This window comes from Cyrtonyx montezumae, unplaced genomic scaffold, assembly GCF_038088225.1.
Source record: "Cyrtonyx montezumae isolate F1298 unplaced genomic scaffold, pur_monq_1.0 scaffold_25, whole genome shotgun sequence".
Classification (NCBI taxonomy): Eukaryota; Metazoa; Chordata; class Aves; order Galliformes; family Odontophoridae; genus Cyrtonyx; species Cyrtonyx montezumae.
In genome coordinates, this window is record NW_027071992.1 from 15016894 (window position 1) to 15038621 (window position 21728).

Genomic DNA, 21728 nt, shown 5'->3' on the forward strand with positions numbered 1-21728 from the left:
CACTTGGGGAAGGGGGATGATGACCCACAATGGCATAGCGTCTGTTGGAGTCTTCAGTACAGGAGAGATGTAGACCTGTTAGAGCTCATCCACAGGAGGGCCACAAAAATGATCAGGGATGGAACAGCTCCCTACAAGGACAGGCTGAGAGAGCTGGGGCTGTGCAGCATGGAGGAGAGAAGGCTCCGGGACACCTGAGAGCGGCCTGTCTGTATCTGCAGGGGGCTGCAAGACAGATGGGGACAGACTGTTCAGCAGGGTCTGCTGTGACAGGACTTCTAACTAACAGAGGGGAGATTTAGGTAGGATATAAGGAAGAAGATTTTACAGTCATGGTGCTGAGGCACTGGCACAGGTTGCACAGCGAGGCAGTAGATACCCTATCCCTGGAGACAGTGTCACAGTGAGGGGCCCTGAGCACCTGATGGAGCTGTGGGTGTCCCTGCTCAGTGCAGGGGAGTTGGACCAGGTGACCTTTGACAGTCCCTTCTAACTCAAACAATTATGTGATTCTCTGATTCTGTGGTTCTGTTCTGTGGGATGCAGGTACAACTTCGAGCAGATCTGGGTTTAAATTTAGCCTGGGTCTTGGCCAGCTCTGAAGGTGTGGGTGCAGTGGTTGGTGCCAGATTGCACCCAGGGCTTTCAACAGATGGGGCTGAAACACAAGACACTGCAGATATGGGTTACAAGATAGGAAAAAGGAAAAAGGGTCTTTTTTTCCTCCTGAGATGAAAACAAAGCAGGTTTTGCCTGGGCTACCCCCTTTTGGGATGCATTCTTTTTATCTGAGCTCTATTCTTGGCACGGGAGACTCCTTGGTCTAGAAGGAAAGCTCAGTGGGACAAGCCCGCAATCCTGCACTCCCCCCTCAGCTGAAGGCTTTATCCTGTGCCTTCTGAGTCAGGATCAGGCTGTGTCACAGCACCATCCCCCATCACCTCCATGGCCTCTCCTTGTGTCCCTTGGGAGCTGTCAGGAGGCTGCCCGCGCTGTGCAGTAGCACGGGTCTCGAAGATGCAAGCAAGGTCAGATGTCTGCTCAGAAATAAGATTGGCGATGATGCCACCACTGCTGACAAATGGCCTGTCACTGCTCTGTGACTCACGGCAGCGGAGAGGGCAGCGATGGAAGAAACCCATGAGGTCACTCATAGCCTCGCTTCCCCCTGGGAGCTGTGTGCAGCCTTCACCTGGGGAGTGCTGTGCTGGGCAGGGCTCTTCCCACAGCCTTCCCTCTGTGGGTTTAGGTGCATGGCATATGTCTGGTTTAGCTCCTGCACACCTGGGCAGCTGGTCCTATAGTGCAGATGGTGTCTGCTCTGCAGCCCCTGTTGGGATCTGAATTCCTACATGGGGTACTCTCAGTTCAGCAGTGCTGTGAGCAGGGTGAAGGATAAGACAAAGCTTGTGCTTTCTGACTGTTGCAGTACCACTGTGATGCACAAATGCGGTGCTGCTGGGAACGTGAGGACCTGCAGAGCCGGCCCAGCCCTGGGATGCTCTAGCCTTGGCTGTGCTGCTCTGTACTGGGGCATTGGCTCAGCCTGCCTTTACTCTCTCGAGATGTTCCATACTTTTTAAAAGAGCTTTTTCTCAGTTGGAAAAGGCTCCATAGACATCACATCCAAGGCAGCCAGCGCTGGGTGCATGCTGATGGAAACACTGCACCAGCTACTCAGCCATGGGGCCGAGTTGCATTCTGGGGACATGTATTGGTGTTATGGGTTTTGTGGAGAACAGATGACCTTAATTTTCCAAGTAATTTCGAGGAATGTCCCAGTTTCAATATTCCAGCTTCAGTTACTCTGATTGTCCAGATGCTTGATCCTCCTAGCCGGCTTCTGGAAAGGGTAGGATGGGGTTTCTGCCCCTGGAAGGGCAGATGAAGGGGTGCTGATGGAGATGAAGAGCTGCAGGTCTTGGCAGCACAGAGGTCTCTGAGCTGGATGCAGAGGGTGCTTATCTGCCTCTTCTTGGAGCCAGCATCCTTGCTCCTGCAAGGACACCTGTCCTAAAAACCTGGATCCCCTCTGCAAAATGCAGATGCATAAACTCTCCTGCCTTAAGAATCCAACACAGGTTTCTTGTCTCCATCTTGATTGGTTCCAATGAGGTCAACCTTTTTTACTAACTTCTGGACTTCGGCAGGGAAAACTCATTCCTTCAGGAAGTAATATAACTAAGGTTGCCTGACACGATTATAAGACCTTGTTTTCAGTTGTCTGAAACTATGCCAGTCTTTAACCATGTGGACTGAAACTTTGTATGTCTACCTCTGGCTGAACTTTCTCAGAAACTTTTAGCAAAAACAGGCTAAAAAGCTGCTCTCAGTACAAGCTTTGGGGGAGAAGAAGACAATACTTTATGTGCAACTTAAAAATGTATATACTTGCAGTTATGCTGAAGATTGTAGCTTTGCATTGTGAGACCAGGACAAATTGCTGTCAGGAGTGCATATAATGTGTGCAGAGGCACTGCGTGGAGCTCTGCTCTCAGTAGGACCTGCACTGCTCTGAGCATATGTCACTACCGAGCGCATGGCTCAACTGCTGCATGAGATGCTTCATTGCTGGGAGGTTGGTGCAAAGAACTCGTTGATCCTCGATCCATACCATCCTATATATGATGATGACTGGGAAGTAAAGACTTCCTCCTCCCTCTCCCTCCTCCCCCCCCGAATTATTATTATTATTTTACAATAATTAGCCAGGATATCCCTCTGCCCGAGCTTCATTGCTTGGCTGGGAGTTGAAAGGACATGCAACAGGTGCTGTCTTTTGAGGTTTTTCAGAAGAGACCTGGCTAAATCATCATTTCTTGTGCACTGCATCCTATGGAAGTCTCTGAAATAGGAGTTTGTTGTGGGGGCAGCCCTGCCAGACCCTATCCAGCAAATGTCACCTTGATGGTGTGTCCCAGCTGTGATACTTGAGACTTTCAGTCTAGGGTGCTTGCAGGGAGCTCAGGGCTGCTGCAAACCCTCCTGTGGGGCTATTGATGTCTCTGCACCCTACACAAGCCTGCCTGTGCTGTGGTCAGAGCTGTCTCCTGTCTTTCAGGCAGCTCAGCTCATTGATACTCTCCTTCCTGCAGGTTGCCCTGAGTTAGATCATTCAGGTGCACACCTGCTCTGGACACACCTGCTGAGTCCTTCCAAAACCTGAGTTTGTCCTCTGTTTGATTGAGTTCTTGAGAAGCAAAAAGAAGAAAGTGAGGCTCTGGGGTCTGTACCAGAGGTGGCTTGTCCCAACAGAGCAGTCCTCAGAGGTATTCTGGAGACACCCAGGGTCAGGCTTGGGGGGTCTGTGAGCACCAGATCAAGCTGCAGGTGTCCCTGTCCATGCAGAGGAGTTGAACCTTTGAGGGTCCCTTCCACCTCTGATGGTTCTGTGATTCTGTGCCAGTCCTCACAGTGTGAGCAGGTCCCACAGACACCCCTCATCCAAGGGTTGCCAGCTGTGACAAACTACCCTCACTGCTTTCTTTGCCCACCCTACTCCACTCCATCTGCAGTGTAAAAAATCCCCACCAAAACAACAAAATAAGTGCAGTGTTGGCATTGCAGAGCAAAGGAGCCTGGTGGAAGGAGCCCACCCCTCATCACACACCCTGTCAGCCTGGGGTGCCCCGCGGGGTGGCTCCTGAGCGATGGGGCGTTGCGGGTGTTCAGCTCAGGGCAGCCGGAGTTGAATTTCTCTGTGGCTGACACCTGACAAGTATGATAAATTGCGGTACGCCACGCGCTGCCAGCGTGACAAACGGTCCGTTGCCCTCCTTTTAAGCTCTGGGAAAACTTTTTAATTATTTCCCAGCACTTTGCAAATGAGTGTTTCTCAATCAGGCGACCAGTGGAGGTTTTTTTGTTTTGTTTTTTTGGGGTTTTTTTTTGGGGGGTAGGGGTGTGGGAAGGGTGTATTTGTTTGGGTTTCACAGGCAGATGGGGGTGCGCAGTTTGGGTTTGTGCAGTGTTTGGATGGGGTCCTGTGGAGGGTTCGGATGGAGCTCATCAGCTCGGGTGCTAATTAAAGCACATCGTGTTCTAGGTTTGCAGTCGCCAGTGGGAAAACGTCTCCCCAAGAGCAGTGCTGAGACTCTCCACTTGCCTGCAGAGTTTGGCTCTTTCTATTTTTCGTATTTAATAATGCAGAACCATAGTACTTTCTTTTTTTTCTTTTTTCTTTTTTCTTTTTTTTTTCATCTTCTCAAAGCGCTTAAAAAGGAGGGAGGGAAACAAACAAGCTCAGCCACAAGAGCTAGATAATGAGTGCGGATCTTGGCTGATAATTTGTTTGTCTAGCATGAAAAGTGTATTTGCTGCTGTAACCAAAGGCACCGAATGCCCCAGACTCCATCTCGCTGAGCAGCATGTCGCACAGCATCTCTTGTACATTTGCAGTCCTGAGAACCTGTGCCACAAAGCTGTGTGTGCTTCTTTTCTTCCCTCCGTGCACGGTGTAACCATGTGTGAGGCTCTTCAGGATTAGGGCTTATATGGTGCCAGACCTGTAGGCAAATGCCTGGATGCTGGGCTGACATTTTGGTTCTGTTATGCTGTTTCGGCTGGTAACTGTTGCTGTCTTTAAAGATGATTAGAGATGCCCCAAGCTGCCATATTTTCTCCCCCTCTCCTGTTTCATGTCTCTAAATCAAAGTAATTAAGCAGATGCATGCTCTGGGGATGGACTGGGATGCTCCTGCAGGAGGGCTGAACATCTGAACAAGCTTTGTGTCAGCCCTGGCTGCCAGGGCTGGGAAAAAGATGCCCCCTCCCTTGTGCATTGCCTATGCTTGAAGCGAGCGCAGAGCTGCACCTGATAACCTGACAGACTGTCTCTTCTGCTTTGTTGAAGAAACTCCCAGGTCTGAGCGACGGGGTTCAGCTGATCGTGAGCAACCAGAAGAATTCCAGAGACTTTGATGATAAATTGGGGACGCCCCCAGGACTCAGGACCCGTGGAGAGGTGAGAAGTGAACTGAAGTGCTCTCTTACCTGCCTTGCCCTCAATTCACGTGCTCTGAGCATCACAACAGGAGCCCATTCTGCTCACCCTTCCTGCATAGAGGGTGTGGCATCTCTCTTGTGCACAGCTCCATCCCACCAATGCTGTAGGGCTGCATCCCCTCAGGAGAATACCATGGCTGCTAGCAGCAGTCAAAAGGCTGTCAGATTTTCTCTTAATGCTTTATATAGGGTTGTGATAATCTAGCATCATTTTCAGAGAGATCTCAGGTCATTTCCTAAGCCACAGGGACTCTTATTGGAGCAAAGAAGAAGTGGTGATGGTACGGCCCTGTTTGGGGACGTGGGCCACGCTGAGATTTGCTGTGGATTGGAAAAGCTAAAGCTTGCTGATGCTGGGCTTGAAAAATGAAAGTGATGAAGTAAATTTTTAACGGTCCCCCAAATGCCAAGCAAGGACATCTTAAATGAGAATTGTCACCGTTTGACTAACACAGCCTGCCACTTAGCAAAAATCACATGGTTTTAATTGCTCTGATCTTGGAAAAGCAATCATTTGCACCAGAGAGGTGAAACTTAACCAAAACATCAAGTGTCAGGAATTCTCACCACTCTCTCTCCATGTAACCCGTTGTCCAGGGATGTTTTGCAGCCTCCCTCACTCTGTATCGGCCAAATCATTATCCCCCGAGCCCCAGGCAAGGGGCTTCAGAAATCCTCCCTGCAAGTGCATTTGAGACTGGATGCAGGCACTGGATATAGCTCGAAGTGGGAAACCACAGGGGTGGGTAGCACCTGATGGAGCTTGACATTGGTATGCAGTTGCAAAACTGCCATCAGCACTGCTTGGAGGTGACATCTGTAGGATGGTGTGGAGTAAGGACCCCTTCCCATCCCTCCTCATCTTCCAACCAGCAGCAGTTCTCCTTGCAGCTCTGCAAATAGAGATCAGCACAAGGAGGGTACGTCGCTAATAATACCAATTACTGTTACACGCTGGCTACAAGGTACGCTGGCAGTAATGGGATCCAGGGGGATGAAATGAAAGCGATATAATATGGTGAGATAAATTAGCATTGTAAAATTAGCCATGGGTCTAGTCGGGGATCTGACAAATGTGTTGCAGCTTCGTTACAAGCTCTGAGCTCTGCCGAATTGGATTTAGTGGCCCAGAGCAAAGCATACGGGAGCAAGGGAAAAAAGAGTTTATTAGGGGTCTCCATACGCACATGCTAATGGTTAATGCTGCTTGTTGCTTCCTTGACTTTGCTGAATGATACGTCCCCTGGTGCCTGCTTGTACGCAGCAGTGCAGGAATAAAAGCCCAACCCTGCTGATGTGCTGCTGGAGCAGCTCAAGCCTGGCGGAGGAATGGGAAGCGGATGAAGGGGCATGGGTTTGGGGTCGGGTGGGATGCGGGGAAGGCGTTTGGGTGTTTTGTTTCAGGCTGGAGGGAGGGATGTAGGCTGTAGCCTTATCCATTTCCCATGGCTCAGGCTGAGCTCTGGCACAACACAAACTGGGCATCACACAGCTCCCCCTGTTCGTCAGGGATGCACTACCAACTTCAGGGGTCCAGATGCATATATTATCCTTCTCTCTCTGAAAGGAAAAGCTGTTTGTGCCTCAGAAATGGCTGTGGCCAGATCCAGTGGGACCCAGTGCCTGGAGGCTCGTTAGGCAGCAGCAGAGACAAGCGGTCCCGCTTTGAGCAGCGCGTGGATTTGTGAATGCAGACTAATTGCATGTTTAATGGCTGATGCATTACACAGGATCCAGGGAGGGGCAGGCATGATTTAAGTCTGGTTTAATAAGGCACGTCATGTGGCTCATTTAATAATAATAAAAGCAAGGGAGGAAAGCAGAGAGTATGTTGCAGAGCTCTGTGGTGGAGCTGAAGGGCTTGCAAGGAGGTCCATCTGCAAGCTGTGCCACTGTGGTGCAGGAGGAATGGTGAGTACATGGCAGACATATCCGTAGGAGGGATGAATTCCTAGGCACTGCAAAGGGCAGGCCATTGTCTCACACTGTTTGGGGCATCATTGAACTGTGAGCATATACTTGTTGCATATGTTCATGGTGTGATATTGTCAGGAAGGTCCCCTGGACAGAAGCATTGACAGGAGCAGTGAACCCCATGGCATCAGCTCAGCAGCACCCAAACCTAGGAGCATCCCAAGAAACCTGAGAGGGTTTGTGTGCTCAGCCCGGGTTGGACTGACCCAAGGAGCACCAGTTGGTGGGAGATCAGTGCAGCTGCCCAGTCTGTGTGGCTGCAGAGCAAGCAGGGCATAAGGTGTGGCTGTGATGCGTGTAAGGTGCATCAGACCCCAACCAGCTCCAATACAGCCAAAGGGTTGGTGAAAGAAGATCTTTGGCCCTATCTTTGCTGCTGGAGAAGCAATGCAGGACCACAACAGGGAGCAGCAGAAAGGCAAACCCATGGTGCAGTGCTCGTAGAAGCATAAATAGAAATACAACTTCCCAGGCTCTTGTGCAGCAATGATATATCTTGTTTCTATTGACTTTTTTTAAACCTCTGAAATACATTGTAGATTGATCTACAAATCTGCAAAAAGCACCTGTTTTTTTTTTTTAAGTCTAAAGCAATTTTCTGCCTGCTCCTTGTGGTTGGCTCCGAACAGACACATGTTCTCTTGTCCTCTTTGAGGCTGGCGCGCTGCCACGATAGTAGGAAGTTTAGTAATACTTGAGCTGGATCGATGCAAGCCCATTATCTGTGCTGCCTGGGACTTGGAAGAGACGGGGAAAAAAATGCTCTCCCCAAACGCATCAAAGCCCTGCGATAAGGACAGGCGGCTGAGCGCTATTTATAGATGGACAGATGTCTTGCCAGAGCTCTGGTGCTGTCGCTTGTTTATGCAGTTTTTGAGCATTTAGCAGTGTTTATGAGGGTCTGAAGAGAAATCTGTCCTACCTTCTGTCTGAGATGGATCCCTCCAGGCGCAGCTGGTGATGGTGGTTCATTTGCTCCAGGGCTTTGTCTTTATTCAGAAAGAAGGACCTGACTTTTGAATGGCAAGAAAGACGTGGTTGAGAGGTCATGAGGTGCTCTGTGACCAAAAATAAGGTGTGACCAGTGATCTCATCTCCTTGCTTCGCTGCAGACCCACATGGACCTTGAAAGTCTGTAGTTTGGAGCAGGGCTGTCACCAGTGCTGTGTCAGGTTAAGTGTGGCTGTGAGTCTTCGCAGTTCTAGGGTCTTCATCCTCTACCTCCTGGGATTTCTGGCTTAGGAAGGTTTTCCTACTAGTTATCATTTTATACCTGTGGCCAATGCCATCTTGTGTTTTGTAAAAGTCTTCATCCCTCGTCAAATAGCACACAGAACGCTTGAATTGGTATGAGCCCTTTAACCTTGATGTTAGGAGTAGTTCCTGAGTCCAGGTTAGGTCTTGCAGTATATGTGCATGTATGTCTTCAGTGAGCACAAGTGTCTGGGCCACTCTTCCACTAGGCCTTCAGGATGGGCAGGAGTTTCTCCTTGCATCCAGTGGGAGGCTTTCCTTTCAGCTACACTGCACTGCCTCTCATCCTCTTGCCATGCACTGCTGCAAAGAGCCCAGCTCAGTCTTCTCTGTAACTCCCCCATCCACCTCAGTGACCTCTGCTGGATTTTCTCTAATTAACAGCTTGTTACTGGGGCTCCCAAGCCTGGCTGTGGTGGTGGTCTGGAGTTTTCGCAGCAAATGCTTCAGTGGCCTGAGGCTACAGGAGGGGAGGAGGTGTCTGCTGGCAGTTTTAGGGTCCAAAACCTGACTGTGTATTTAAACACATCCTCTTACCAGTACATGATGCCTCATTCTTGAGCCGAGGAGCCCGGAGGTTTCTGCCCCCAGTAATGTGTTTGTCTACACAGTTTTTGCAGAGTGCTCTGAGCATCCCTTGCTCTCTGCTCAGCTTCAGCCTGTCTCCAGGGTGCCACTTTGCTCTGGCCATATATTCCTTTGACTAGTGGGCAAGCCAGGAAGCGGATACCTTTGTAACAAAACCACATATGGGCTTTCAGCTGGTGATGACACTTTCCCAAGCTATCTGTCTAGTGAATGTGCATTCTCCAGCTTGTTTGTATTCACAGGCATGATACTTAGCTGCACAGGTGGGCCATAGATGTCCAGAAGGATGTTAGTGTGAAGAGAAGGCTTTACTGCAAGGCTTTCTGCTATTCCATATGATGGGTGGCAGGTGAGATCCTAATGTGCCAAGGACTGTGGGGGGGCGATGGCTTGCAGGGTGAGGCACAGGAGATGTTGCTCAGCCAAGAGCCAGCAGGAGTGCTGGGGATGGCTTTTTACTGCTGAGCTGCAGCATGACCGCGACAATCATTCAGTAAATGAGGGCTCTAATGGAGCCAAGCAGTGTTTTCCAATTAAAAGAAACAACCATCAGTAACGGGGACAGCACTCCCTCTGAAATACTGTATGCTCACCGGATTGCATCACAGCTGCTGCGGGTCTTGGCTCCAGGAGAGCCGCAGTGATGGATGCCTGATGCTCTGCCCCTTTGAGCTGACACAGATGTGGGGCACATCTGGGGTGGGAGCTGCCCTCTGAGCCAAGGCTCTGTGCAAGGCAGACACCTGCTGCATTACCGTGTATCTTTCCAATGGGGAAGGGGTGTCAGTGGGGACCTGCTCTCTTTCTAACAGCAGGATGATTCCAGGCAGCTGGGACTATGCTGCTCCAGGTCAATTAGCAGCACACGCTAGCCTTGGTGTTTGTTACACCTTCTAACAAGTTTGGCTCAGCACTGCCCTTCACTGAGATCACATTGCTGGCTCTTTTTCTTCCCCTTGCCCTAAATCGTTGCACTTACATAAAAAAGGAGGGGCACGCACGTGGGGTCTGCGCAATTTATGGATCAGAGATTTATATGCCGCTGGGATGCTGTATTTTTTCCCCACCGTGACACTTTATTGCCACAAATTACCAAACAGGCAAGGTTACACGAGTGACAGCAGGCAGGGCTGTAAAGGACAGGAACAAACGGCAGCGGGAGAAGTACTCAGAGGAGAGGGGGGAGGTCGGGCGCGAGGCAGAAATAAAGCGAGGCGGGAGGTGAGCGTGCGTCAGAAATCTGCCCGCGCTGCAGCAGGCTGCGTGGGTGAGGGCTGGGGAATTGGCGTGCCACCTCGTGCACATGTGCCCACGCTGACAGTGCCACGCAGCTGAGGAGCGGCTGGAGTCAGGCACATGTCAGGGTTTGCAGGCTGTGAGTCCACCCCCTGCCCCAGAGATGCGGTGTGCTTCTTTTGCAGTCAGCAAAAGCACCATGTGTTACGTGGAGCAAACCCATCTGGCTTCTGCGTGGTGGGCAGCAGACCTTGCTTTGGCAGACCTAAGGGCAGTTAGCCCCACTGAAGCATTATCAGCACTGCAGTCGCAGCCCCTGCAGGCAAGTCCAGGCAGCAAAAGGGCTCCCATGAGAAAGTTTTTTGCAGTCAGTTTTCTCTGTTTGCTTTCTGGCACTCCACATCTGTGCTGCAGGGACGGTTGGGCTGTCTTCTGGGTTGTCTTGGATGTCTGTCCCCGATTTGGAGGCTGAAGGCTACGGGTACTGATTTTCTATGTGGGTGGTGGAGGGAAGGAGGTGCATGTGGGTGCTGCTGGGAGATGCTCTGCTGGAGGAATGTGTTCTGGGTTTACTTGCTTCATGATTGCAGGGTGTGGAACGTCCCAGGTGTGCCCTTAAGTGGGCCAGGATGGGCACTTGAGTTCGTCTTTATATGTTTAAGTGGTGATTGGGGAAAATAGGTAGTGAGCATCATCCCCTGGCCAGGGAGATGTCAGTGCTTCTGAGTGCCTGTGGCAACCCCACTGCAGTGCGCTCCGGTTGAGCGACTCTGTCTGCGCCCAGTCGTCCAAGTTAGATCAGCTTAACTTCAAACAAATGTAAGAACTGAAAGGCGCGGGAGCAGCGAGGTATTAAGGCTGCTGTTGAGCTGAGGATGCTACTCAGAGCTGCTGGGAAGCTGTCACCCCATTGTTATTGCAACAAAACGCTACCGGAGGAGCTGAGAGGTGCAGAGACAAAACTGCTTTTAACGTGCAGAAATGTGCTCCGTGGCCTTAGGATGTGCTGTGGCAGCCCAGTGGGGAGCAAGCATGGGTACAAAGCAGCGACCACCTGGCCCTGGCACCACCACGGGCAATGGGGCAATTTGATATGTGTCTTCCTCAACTAGTCAAAAAAAAAAAAAAAAAAATGATTTCCCTTGAATCCCATTGCCATAAGCCAGGTATTTAATCTTGCTTGAAGGGAGCATCTCTAACGTGCACAGGGCATTGCAAACAATGGTAAGCAATCAATAGGCTAAGTCCTGAGGTCTCTTACCCAGACTTTGCCAGGGTAAAGGTTGACAAAGTGCTGAGTAGTTACTCGAGGCTTCAGCCCCGTGCTGAGAGCAGAAGTGATTGACAGATTTATTGATGATACGTTTCTCTATGAATCCCGTCTGACTGTTGCTCACAAATGCTCATTTGAGCATAAATCCTGCCTGGGCAGTGTAGCAGATAGCTGCTCCTAAAGCAGAGCCGGGCAGAAAGGTTTCAGATGAATCACATATTTGGTGAAAAGTAGCTTTGGATTAACAGGAATAGCTTGTGTTTCTGTGTTGTGTTTGGCAAATAACCTCAGCTGAAGAAAGTGAAAGCCCACTTGTGAAAAAGATCAAGCGCCGGGTTTTGACACAGTGTTTAGATCTCATTTCAAATCGGTTTTAGGTTTCCTTCGAAAATCAGAAAGCCAGACAAGCTTCAGAAGATCCCTCTGAAACCCTTTCATTCCTCGCCCTCTGCTTCTGCCGCAGCGCGTGGAAACGTGGCACTGCTCGCACGGCTTGCTGTCAGCTCTGACTTCATCTGTTTTCTGCTCACCCCACAGTGGCAGGGCTGGGTTTGGTGCAGGCTGAGCCATGTCGGGCTGCCATGGGGCACTTTGTACTCACTGCAGGAAAAAAATAAAAAACAGAAAGCCACCTCCATGCTGTGTTCTTCTGTTGTTGCACTGATATTTCTTTGTTTTGCACCCGGCTGCAGCTCGCTACCTCTGCTGCAGCACCTGCCTGCGCCTGCGATAGGTGCTGTAGGAAATCGCTCAGACAGATTTGTGCATGTGTGTATGCCTCTCTAAGTATTTCCCATTAATTATTGGAGGCTGGAGTCTGTCATCTGTAACGAGCGCTCACTGGCGGGTGATGAATGGCTTGTATGACAAGATGGCAATGAGAGCTGGATGAGCCGCTGCTGCTGGCGCTGGGTCTGGGAGAACATCGGTCAGTACCTGGGTGAGAAAACAGGTGGAAAACAGACAAATTTCTGTGTGGGTGAGGAAGAGGAAGGGGCTTGCGCCATGCTGGACACCCCAATCCCATGGCTGGAGCTCGATTTGCTGAACAGAGACCTTGTGCACTGCTTCTGGCCTTTGCTACTGCCCCATCCTCAGAGAAGGATCCATGTGTCCCCATTTGGTTTTTGTGCTTCAGCACTGCCTTCCTGTAACACATGCTCAGGAGTCAGAGCGAGCTCATCACAGTGGTGCCAGCACTGAACATCCCCAGCGTGTCTTACGTGGCATGTGGGCACATCCATGCAAGACAGATGCTTTGGGGCTGAACCCAAACCTGAGGGTGGTTTGGTTTTGCTGTTGCAGCATGGTGTGAAGCTGGTCCTTACGGATGTGCTAGTGTGCAGAGTTGGGTTTGAAGGATGTGAGTTCCTGGTGCTTTTAGCCTGTTTGGTGGTAGCCAAGTGTCCTCTACTAAGCCTGGAGTCTGTAAGTCTGAACTTTGTTCTCTACAGCATGTTGATACAAAGGAAACAGTGCTGCCCCCCTAATCTGCAGCCTCCAGGGCAGGCATAGACTGAGATGTACCAAATCTTGCTCCATCTCAGTAGGAATAATCCCTGCAGCATCACTCTGGACCCACCATGGAGGCTCTGGACTGGTGATACTTTTTTTTCTGTTTAAGCTGGTTGTGGCTGCTTTCTGGGGCTCTAGCATTAGGAGCAGGGTTGCTGCTTGGAGGGACAGTGTAGGTGCTGGGTGCATCCCACATGGTGACCCCTGCCCTGTTACTCTAGTGAGGTTGCAGGGGGAGCAGACTGCCTTTGCTGGGGAGCTGAATTATCTGCTTCCCCAAGTGGGGAAAATAATAATAATAATAAAAAAGTGCCTTCCACTAGGTCATGAGCCATTACCTCGAGGGGCCCTTCATCAGCTGATGAATTCTACTTAATAAAATAAATACTGAGAGAAAATGTAATTGGATTTCATTTATTACCCAGTTCCGCCTAGCAGCCCCAGATTATACAAAAGCAATTAGAGAAAGCTCTCCATTAATAGCTATCTTCAAGCCGCCCAATGGGCTCATTCCATCAAACCTTCTGGCTCGTGTAATTTCCTTTCTTGGAGCTGGCTCCTGGCTGGGGGAGGGATGTGGGGTGCCCAGCGCCATTGCCAGCAGCCTGTAAACATCAGCAGCCCTGTTTCCATCACCCTCCTGTATGCCTAGATCTGCAAAAGGGTGTCCTGATCTGAGCAGGGAAGCCAGAGCACCTGGGTGGTTTGGCTTGGTTAACAAGGCTGGATGAGGAAAAACAGTGACAGTGGAGTTCGCTTGCAGATGCTGGTTGATCCCAGTGCTCAGTAGCTGACAAGTGCTGCAGCCTGGAGAGGAGTGGGAAGGATGTGTTTGTTGTGCACACATCAGCAGGTGGATGCTAGAGGGCAGGAGGTGAGGGACATGCTGGTAGGGCATGAAGCCGTGTGTCATGGGGAGAGGTGACAGATGCTTGGCACAGGTACGCACATTGCTGTGCATGTACTTTTCTCCACAACACAGTGAGTTCATGCCTGAGGTGCTGCTGATGGAGGAGATGAGGCTTGGCCACTTGTTCTTTTAATTGGCTTGGGGCTGTTGGCCCATGACGAAGCTGAGTGGCCCATGACGAAGCCAACATGACAAACAGCACTGTCTGTACCTTCTCAGGGCTGAGGGAAATCAGCTCAGCCTGGCTTGCACTATTGGGTTTTTTTTGTGTTATGTGGTATGAACAAAGACAGGCTCCTTCCAGTGACGATGAAGACCATCTTACTCTTCCTCTGCTCATCTGAGCCCATTTTGCTGCCTTGTAGAATAGCTGTCCTGCCACTCTGCCCTGTGTTGGGTAAGGGGTGCTCTCATTGATGTACCCATGGGCAGTGCCTTGCAAATGTAGAGTATCTGTGCAGGAGAGAAGAGAGTGAGGTGTTGGAGACCACGAGGGAGGGAATGTTGTTGAGACATACCAGTGCAGAGGGAGGGGATTTGTGTTGGCAACTGAGATGGATGACAACATAGAACCACCATTCCTGGAGGGGGAGAGGGTTGGGGCGTGAGGAGGTGAGACTGCTGAACTGAGAGAAGGGCTGAGGTGTAGAGGGATCAGGTGATACCTTCCCAGTGGGAAATGAAGGAGGTGGAAACATCAAGCAGCAGTTGTTGGCCTGGAAATGCAGAGACCCAGCAGGAAGTGTTACACAGGGATGGCATGCTTCATGCAGCCACTTGGCTGCTTTGCCTCTCAAAACACAGTGGTTGCTGAAAGTTGGGAAGCTTTTCTGACTTCACAGGCGACCATTCCCTCTGGCCTGGGAATGACTCTGGACTCAGATCTGTGATGGCAGGAAAGCCTGTGAAAGAGACAAATCCACCCTCCAGAGAAGAAGGGACCTTCTCAGGGCTGTTTTTTCAAGCCATACAAATGCAGTGACCATGCAAAACCTTTCTTTTCATCTCACTGTTTATTTTTTCACAGGGCTTTTATTTATACCCTCTTAACATCCGTGCCGTTAAAACAGCCTTATTAGGATGCTGCCCTTCACCAAGGAACTCTGCTCTCGAAAAAGAGCATTAAAGATTCAACAAATAGCTGAGAATTGGGATTGATCCTAACCTCCCATAAATGGGAGTACCTTCCCCCATTAATCAGCCTTGGTTTTCACTTACAGGATGATGGCCTCAGTGCTACACTTCTTCAGGACTAAAAGCACGTTAAATATTTATCACAGCTGAGTATTCACTTCCCCCTCTATTGCCAACTGTGCTCCACCGCATAAGCCTGCATTGGCTTGACAGGTTGTGTAGTGAGGTGGCATGCCATTAGGAAACCTCTTGTGCCAGCATGCTCCAGTCATTTGCTGCGCTAAGCACAGAGAAATGGTGGCATCTCTCATCTTGAAGCATGGTCAGCATGGGACTGTATTATAAAGTCTCGCTGCCTGCATTTGCATTAGTAAATTTAACATGCTCAGGGCTGCTCTTTGGCAGAGGCTGGTGGTGATGCATACTCAGCTTCCTACTCCTCTACTGCCCTTTAGCCTCCAGAATGGGATGATCATCTCCACACTGCTCAGCAGGAGAAGCTCAGTGTCTCTGCTAATGTTTGCCCCACAACACCATTCATGCTGGCCATTCAGAGCATGGCATTGCGTTGCAGTGCTGGGAAATGCTCCCTCGCTTACTGCTGTGCACGTGGCTGCGGGGCTGTCCTGCTGCTCTGGAGGAAGCCCGCAGCACTCTACACTTTGCTGGCACGCTGGGAGGAAGCTTTTAGTGCCTTACGAGGCTTGAAATGCCAGCAGGGTGTTTAGCGGTCCAGTTGGTCTAAACATATGCAAGAACGTCCTTGATAATTGTGCCAGGTGTGCCATAGCATTTCAGGGAGAGGCTATTTTAGGAGCATCTCTGAAAGCGCTCTTTCCTTTTTTGCTCACTGATTCTGACTGCCAGCATTTCTCAAAGGCAACTCTGACTTCAGGAGCTGCTGAGAACCTCACAGTTGGGACAGCTTGATACCCGTGCCCTCAGGCAGTACTGCAAACAAGAGCCCTTCATGGTGCCCCTGCCTGCGTTATATAGATGGTAAGGAGGAGCTCCCTATGGTGCTAGGAAGTTTTGCTTCTTGGGGCAGACTCCACTTGGCCAACCCCAGCAGATGCAATTGAGCTGTTGTTGCTGGGTTAGTGCTTTTTCTTAACGCCTTGGCATTGTCATGATGCATCTTTCCCCATCTCCCTCTCCCCCTCTCCGCCTCCAGCTTGCGTTACTGATGTGCACAGCCTTGTTATAGCCGTTTACATGTACAGACGCACAATGTGTTTCATTATCCATGTATCAAACTTGTTTTGCTTCTGTCACGCACCAGAAAAGTTAAACACGTCTGATCAAAGGCATGTAAACACAGCTTCAAAACAAATGCCCTCGAGTCCTGCCAAAAGCACGGAGCTGTCTCGAGCAAACCCCCATCTCCTATTCCCGCATGTTCACCTCCCGCTCCTTCTCTGAACAGTAGTGCGATGCTAGGTGGCTTCTGAGAGCTGCAAGCACTCAGTGGCAGTGGGACCAGTTGTCATCTGGCCAAGCAAGAGTGGCCATGGAGCACTGCCGTGAGGCTGGGGACTGGGTGGAAATGGAGGCAGCTGGACACATCCTTTGTCCCCCCACTCAGCGAGGGAGAGAAGAGACACTCAACAGGGTAACCAGGAATGACCCAGAGAAGGAGCTGCTTCTGCTCTGCTCGTTTTATGCCCCTGAGTTGTTGGAAAGGGAAAACAGAGGCATGCATCCCTGGCACTGGGTCTGATGGCACAAGATCACCTGTGAAATCCTGGAATTGCTAAAAGATAGGGAATTTTCCCACTTTTCACTATTGGAGGCTTGTGTGCTGTCAGTGTGTGTCATTGTGGACAAGTTGAGTTTTTACTTCACTCCCAACCTACAGGAGGACTAGGTGTGTTCCTTAAACGGGGATGGAAATCCATGGGATTTTGCAGGCTCTGAGGGCAAGTGTTTTAAGAAAACACTAGCTTCCTTTAAATAAGCCAAAATCCTATTCAGTGCTTGGCTATGAGCACAAACAGAGAGTAGTTTGAGAATTCATAAGCTTGTGAACCGACCCTGACACTGGAAATTAGTTGCCCAAGGTCTTTGCCAAATGCCTTTGAATAATGGACGTGTCAGATCCAGATGGGATTGCAAACGGTGGGTTATTACTGCCCAGTGCCTGTGCCAAGCCTGTGGGGTTTTTCCCCCAGGCCAGCACTGCGCTGTACCCCTGGACAGGTTGCCTCATGTAAGATGATGCAATGAGCTCCCTTCATCACACCGGGCTGTGCTAAGGGGACAGATAGAGCTGCAGTTATCCACTACGGTGCTGCTGGACAGTGCGGGCAGGTTGTGAAATGCCCTGCAGGCAGTGGGGACTCGGTCAGAGGTTAACGATGGTGTCAGCCTTCATAAATCATCCTTAATGAGGCTTGGGAAAATGATGGTTTGGAGCCTGCCATGCACAACTGCTCTGAACTGGCTTTCCTTTCCTTTGGACTTTGTTCCCATTCTGTTTTTTACGCCTTTTGTGGGGGAAACCTCCAATTGCCTGGAGGTGCTGGAGGCTTTCTCACCACTTTGAGTCATGAGAGGTTCTGGGTTCTACCCGCCCCACTAGTGTGGGCAGCAGCTGGCTGATTTTCTGAAGACTAAGTACGTTCTGCATTTTTTGTCCCTTTGGTTTTACCCCTATAGTTTTGTCCCCAGCAGAAGTCTCAGGCTGGAAGGCATTGCCCATGCCTTGGTATGTGGCATGATGCTGCTATAGTCAAGCTTGATGTGCTCAAGCCATGGGGCAGCCAAAGGGTCATGGGACCTTTCTGTCAGAGAGCCATCCCAACAGTGTGATGGGGACACAATCATATCAAAGCAATTGGAGAGAAACACATTTGTCTAGAATGGTGAGACCTCAAGAAAGACAGAAGGTGGGAAGAAGAAGGAAGATTTCACTGAGATTCCCTCCAAAAACAGATCTGGGGCTGATGATGGTGGGCTGCTCTGGACCATGTGTGGTCCCCAGGAAAGCTGACAGCCACCAGGATGCTGGGAGGAGCACAACACAAACACAGTGGATATTCCCGTATTATTTATAAAGTACTGCCACAGCCCTGGAAGTGTTGGGACTCTCAGAAAAGCTGAAGGAATGCACTAATTAAAGAACACAATGGGAATGTAAATTCGGAAAGATCCCCAGAGGGATGCAGCCCTGGGGGGGAGCTAATTTGCCATTCCCTGCTCCTCCCCTGCAAACTGGCTGAAACACTGGAGCAATTAAGGAGGAATTTGAGTGTTAAATATAATCTGGAATTGTGTTTTGGGCTTTTTTTGTAATTGGTTTGTTTTTCTCTTGGGTAACTGTGTTTCCAGTTCTGTAATTGGGACTTTAACCCGCTACTCTGCTAGGATTGAGGAGAAGTTTGGAGGCTGTTTCGGTGCGATTGTTTGGTGTCGAAAACAGCTTCAGGTGAGTGTCACCAATGGGATGGCACATCTCTTGGGAAGTAGCATGGCAGGATGGAGCTGTCCCACACCATGAGCCCCGGAAGACATAGCATTGGGACAGAGTTGTTCAGATCTGGTGAGGGACAGCCCCTGTCTTTGATGTAAAATGTAGGTTGTCAGAACTGTCTCCTGAAATCAGTCTTAAGAATATATTTGCTGTTAGTTTGTTGACTTTGTTTGTTTTTTTGCTTACCCATTTGCTTTCTGCATGGTTTGTTTCCCTTGCTTTGACTTGTCTTACCCTTTCAGGAAGTAAATGCATTTGCTATCATTTGAATTATAGCCAGCAGGGCTGACTCAAGGTAGTGTCTGCAATGTATTTGTCTTTTTCTGTAAACGTTATTACAGTCCAGGGTGAGAAAACAGCCTGCGAAACTCCATTAGGGATGTGAGGTAACACAAAGACATGCTAACTATGTTGGTCATCAAGGGATGACCATCACCTCCTGTCTCTCTTGGTATTGAAATTTTGGGATGATCATGTCTCTGTGGCTGAATTTGCAATTGAATGAAGAATTTGTGTTCTTAGTTTCTGGATTTTCAGTTTTCATTATCTTGAGCTGACCCTTTGACTTGCTTTGTGTCAGAAGATGTGCTCAGAGCTTGCAGAATGGTTTGGAGAAGTAAAGCTGGTGTGATTGCTGTGATGCTTTGGTTGCTGGATCATTTAGAGATGATGCTCCTGATGTTAGGCAGGAACCAGTATGTTGCAGGTTCCACTCATCATTTTTATCCTTCTTATGATCTTAATTATTAGGTTATTTTTTCCATCAGCATTGATTGCTGAAGATTCTTACCCATTGCAAGCTCCTATTTGGCAAGGGAAAGTAGGGCTTTCCAAGCTGACACTTTAAAATATGATCTGAGCCTTCCTGTGATGTGAGTACCCTCAATACTAGCATTTTGCATGGCTGTGGGTGCTGCCTTTGATGATGTGCTCAGTGCCTCATCCTACTATCCTTAGTCCTAACCCCACAGCAGTCAAATTCACTCTCCTTGTCGTGTTTCCCCTGCGTGGGGATTTCTCTCTGCTCCCCATCCCCTCTCCCCATCTGGATCCAATTGCTGCATGTAACGAGAAGTCATCGCCAGCTGAGATCCCCACTGCCATCACTGTCCCCATCTCCCATGGAGGAGGAATGAGATTGGCTTTTCAGTGGTGTCAGGAGGTCCTCACTGGGAACCAGAGCTCTCCCAACATTCCCTCTGCATTTATTGCCATTTGTTCTGGTTTATTTTCCCAAAAATAAATGTTGGTTGAAGGAACACAGAAACCTGGGAGAAAACAGTTAAGGGGGCTGGCTGGGGATACAAATATTTAGAGATGTCACAGGGTCCCACCTCTAAAAAATACAATACTACAAATGCTTCTGTCTCTCTGCTTCTATGGCCTGTGCTGAGCAATCTAGGGAGTCAGAACAGCAGAAATCAGGCTTTTCCCTGAGTTCTGAGGGGGGAGATCAGAGCTCGGAGCATCTTCACCCTTCTCAGTGCTGGAAGCTGCCACAGAGCCTGAAACAAACCCACACCTTGCAGGTCTGTGGTCAGAGCTTGCTGTTCCTTTCCTGCCTGCAGCACCAGGGAAAGCCTTTTGGGAGCTGGGCTGAGACCTGCCAACACTCAGCTTCACATCCACGGCGTTTTCCTGTGCAACCTCCAGTCCTTAGGCATCCCGTTCCCCCCCATCCCCCCCACACAGCATTGCCTCGGATAATTCTCCCTTCCTCTCTCCCTCACCATCTGAAGTTAGTTTCCTCTAGATGACAGGGGTCAGGAGGACTCGGGTGCTGAAAGATCAGCATGTGCTTTCCTGGATCAGGGCCTTACATTCCTCCTGAGCGGCCAACTGGATGCAGGACCCCTCCTGGGATGCTGCACTGAGTTGTGCAATGCCGGATGCTCTTCCAGGCCCTTGAGATCACTTTGGGACAGAGTCCTCGATGGCTTCTCTATCACCCAGAGTGATTTAACAGAGGGTAGCAGCCTTCACTGCCCCTGGCAAAAACACTGAGCTTAGCATAGGAAGAGAGCCTAGGTTTGCCATTTTTCTGTTGCCTGTGCTCATGTGGGTTTTTAGGGTATGCTATGATGAAGGATGAGAACAAAACTGCACCCCTCGCTGGGCTGCACAGCTTTTCTGTTGGCAGGAAAACTAGACTTGATCTGGACAAGGATAAACCCAAGACTTAAAAGTGAGGAGTGAATACTGCGGGCTGGGCTGCTGATGGCTGTTGGTGGTCAGTCCTGTCCTGAGCCAGCACAGTACTGACTTGGCTCAGCAGCCCGACTGGGACAGTGTTCCTCCTAAGTAAAAGGTAAACACTTTGGAAGATCTTGAACAGGGTCAGAGCACGTCAGCACCTGGACAGGCAGTTTGTAGGGCTTTGGGTGCTCATGCCCACTCTAGCAGCTCCGCATTCCCTCTTTTGCCGAATACCCAAAGCAGGATCCTCCACATTGAGCTCAGCACCCACCCACTCAGTTACATTCTATGAGCTGTGCTGACCACATCTCTACGGGCAGCATGATGGAGCTGGTTGGAGTGTGCCAGTGACCCCCATTCGTGCACACTGCCGCCTCACTGCATCCCTCCTTCTCTCCAGCCCTGGCCCCACTGCCTCCAGGCGCTGACAGCCCGCAGCATGGAGCTGTGCTGTCACCCAACCCTTTGTTTGTTGCATCTCCAGCCCCTCGCTGCATGCGTTTTATGGTGCCTCTGACAACCTGCTGACATCCACGTTTATTTTATTTTTTTCAAGTTTTGCTCCACTGCCTCCATCACCCTGAAGCCCAGCACCCGGTCCAACTCCCTGTTAGCGGTGACTTCTTCCCACTTCTGCCTGCTGCAGAGGGCTTTGAGGCTGTCCCCGTGTGTCCTGAGGCTGGCACAGCACACCAGGGCAGCTGCCCGTGCTGGCCCCGGGATTTACTACAGGCAGTTTGTTTTCCCAAGGAAGTTATTTTCCAAGATAGCATCTGGTTTTTATGAGCTCTGATCAAGTAAGGTGGTATGTGTATGAGTGCGTGTGGGTGGTGTTTTTATGTTTGTATACACGTTGTTTTTTTAGAAAAGTTTTAAAGTCTTATAAATAGAGGAGTTGCTTAACTTCTTCGTCTCTTGTGACCATGGTTTTGTGAAATGACTACTGGATCCAGAAAGCAAGCCATATCTCTGACCTGAGCAAAGGGCAGTGTGGATAAGCACCTTACAATGTGTTAGCCTTGGCTAGAGTACTTCATGTTGGATATTAGGAAGAATTTCTTCTCAGAAGGAGTGGTCAGAAGCTGGCACAGGCTGTTCAGGGAGCTGATGGAGTCACCGTCCCCGGAGATGTCCAAGAACCGTGGAGTTGTGGTACTTAGGAGCATGGTTTA

General features: G+C 49.9%; 2 protein-coding genes across 4 annotated transcripts in view; both read left to right on the forward strand.

The window, feature by feature from the left end:
• Positions 1-21728, forward strand: part of GALT (galactose-1-phosphate uridylyltransferase) — a 427049-nt gene that overhangs the window by 232311 nt on the left and 173010 nt on the right. The window lies entirely within an intron of this gene.
• Positions 4880-21728, forward strand: part of CNTFR (ciliary neurotrophic factor receptor) — a 121042-nt gene continuing 104193 nt past the window's right edge. Inside the window, exon 1 of one of the 3 annotated variants that reach the window (XM_065740038.1) lies at positions 4880-4963. The gene's annotated coding sequence lies outside the window, so the exon portion shown is untranslated. The remainder of the gene's footprint in view (positions 4964-21728) is intronic. The other 2 variants (XM_065740037.1, XM_065740036.1) reach the window with 2 other exon arrangements.